Raw genomic sequence first — 3,002 nt, 5'->3', positions numbered from 1 at the left:
TTCAGAAAGTGGAGAGTCCTTCAGTTGCACCGAAAGAAAAAGTTTCGAGGTCAAAAATGAACTTAAAATTGTCACGCGGCACCGATGTAATCAAGAAAAAAAACTCTTGGTAATATCAGAGATCGAGGAACTTAAAAATGCATTCTTCATAATCATATTTAGATAAAGTAGGATTAGAAAAACGGCTTGATCTGATGTAGATTCTCAATAAAATTCAATCACAAAAAGGACATCTCCATCAGAAATTAATGTCTCTTATCGAACACTGTCCGAATAGGAAGAAAAGGGAAATTCATTTTTTTATAGAAATGAGTTTTTAGAGACGTGCGCATACGTTATTCATTGATTTATTTATTTCTATTACTTTTTTGGAGATTTTTATGCTATTTTAGATTAAAAAGATGGGTATTTTTTTTTCCTTCTTCTTTTTTTACCCATCCTCTTCAGAAAGTACTGAAATACAAGCTTTAAAAACGTTCATGTTCACAATCGAAGGACTAACAAAATTCACAATTTTTGCCGCGGAGCTCTTTCGGGAAACTGAATAATACTTATGCACTAACACAACTTTTCATTTATCAAACATTTTCGGCTGAATTCAGTTTGTGTCGTTTTCTCGGGTTGTTTCCTTTCTTAGGGTATGACACTTCTCGGAACAAGTTATTTAGATCGAAATCTATTTTTTAATTACAAGTTCCAACTCCGTTGCCAATTTTGAAACTAAGCGTTAGATCCTTTGCTTCCGGTTTTTTTTTTTTTTTTTTTTTTTTTTTTTTTTTTTAATGTGCAGCGATGTGTGCTCTGTGCTTACTCTTCTTAAAGGACATTTTTACTTTCACGGCTGTGCTTTTTCTAAGCGTATTATTAAATAAGTCTTCCTCGTCATTCGTTTTCCTGAGACCTCCTCTGCGATTTTTAGGCCCTCTGTCCTCTCAGAGGAGCTGAGAAAACAGTGGTTCCACGATCAGACTTTCTACGGACGCGTTTCAACTGCATGGAGCCTTACAAATAATTACGAATGCGGCTCCGTCTGGCTCCGAGAGCTGCACGGCTAGGAAAAACACGGCAAGACGGCAAGACTTTGCCCCACATGCTGATGACACAAATTAGTCAAAGAGCCAATTTATTCCGAGGAACGGAGAGAGCGTTTAAACGGTGCTTCCACGAATGTCACAATTCCCAGCGGTGACAGACGCCTTGCCGCCGCGTCGCGATACTACCGCCATCTGTTGCCAAACTTTTGAGCGCATTTTTTTGGGAAACGAATTTAGGAAACGAAACATTGGCCGTTACAAATGATGCCCGAAGGAAATGCATAAGTTGAGTGTAGGTTTAAATCGTGACATATGTAGATTGATACTGAATCAGCGCCTGGACCTCACGTTCAGTTTTACGATCTTATGTGATTCGAGCAATATTTATTCGACATCGTTGGCTCAAGACAATAAGTGTAAAAAAACTTTCAGAATGTCATCCTAAAACTGTAGGTAGAAACTCAACGAGCGTTTCTACCTCGACATAATTTACCTTTTTCTGTTCTATAAAAAAAAAAAAAAAAAAAAAAAAAAAAAAAAAAAAAAAACAAACCCGAGGAGCCTCCGCAAACAGGACCCACATTGTCATTTCAAAGTTATTTACACCTGCAAATTCATTATACACATTTCTTAAAAGCAACTTGAGAAAATAAAGACTTTGTAATTTAAAAATTAGAAATTTTTACATTTAGCAACTTTTATATCATATATGTACACAAAAAGAACTTGCCAACGTTTCAAGAGCGGCTTGTTTCCATCCTCATGACATCTTGATAGCTAAGGAACATATCCTAGCTGGTTGTGTGGAACATACTGACCAAAATTCCAATCAGCTGATTTATTTATTTATACACATTTGTATTCACAGCCTGTACCTCGATTGTTACCTGTTGCCGTGCCTTATTATACGTAATATTTGCTTTCAGTTTGTAGACAATCAGTCATTATCTCATTTAATTATTAAAATCATGAAAACACGGGAGAAAAGTGTTGGGAGTTATCTTCTAAAATTGTGCTGACACCCTAATTCGTTGGGTGATATGGACATTCCCAATTGTCTATGGTAGCACCGCTACTTGATTCAGGGTAGTAACCTTGGGGTGTTACCGGAATTTATTGGAAATGTCCATATCATCCAAAAACCCCTGCATGCTCTCTTTTTCCCGTAAAACATGAATTTTTGCGATGTGTTTATTTTCGCATCTAGTTTTGAACAGCGGGAGAAAACTCTATTTTCAACCGAGAAATTGTACTCGTACTATCTACACCGATACATGAGAGCACTGGGTAGATGGATGATATGGGAATTCCCAAATAATTGTCGTAGTACCCGAATTGATTGTGGTAGTGCCCCAATAAATCAGGTTACTAACCGAAATGTTGCGGCACCCCGACTTGAGTTGCGTTACCACCAAAAATAATTAGAAATAACCATATCATCCAACGAAGGGGGTAGTGCCACAATATTTCGGTATAACTCCTAACACTTTTTTTCCTTGCAATTACAAAATGGAGTACACCTATTCAAATTATTCCCGAAGCTTCTGATATCTCAACAACATAATCAAATAGGTGCTACACACCTTAAATCCAGGTGATTGGTCAAGCTCAAGTAACGTGGTCGAACTTGTATGCGATGTATCGCATCGTTTAGGTAAAAAATCTCGGCAGATTTTGAATTTTTCGCAAAAAAAAAAAAAAAAAAAAAAAAAAAACCGGACGACAATCCCTCCGCATGAGCCTAAAGAATCATTCTAAACCCAAAAATCGGCCAAATTCAGAGAAATAATAATGTTTGGGAAAAAAAACTTCCCATTCGATACAGAAATCGATAGCTGAATTGAATGCGAGGTTTTTTTCGAAACAATATTCTGATTTCATATTCTGAATTTTGCCAATTTTTGGGTCTAGAATGATTCTTTAGGCTCATGCGTAGGGCTGTCGTCCTTTTTTGTTTGCTAAAAATTC

Source organism: Bemisia tabaci, unplaced genomic scaffold, assembly GCF_918797505.1.
Source record: "Bemisia tabaci unplaced genomic scaffold, PGI_BMITA_v3".
Lineage (NCBI taxonomy): Eukaryota > Metazoa > Arthropoda > Insecta > Hemiptera > Aleyrodidae > Bemisia > Bemisia tabaci.
Note: the sequence above shows the minus strand (reverse complement) of the source record.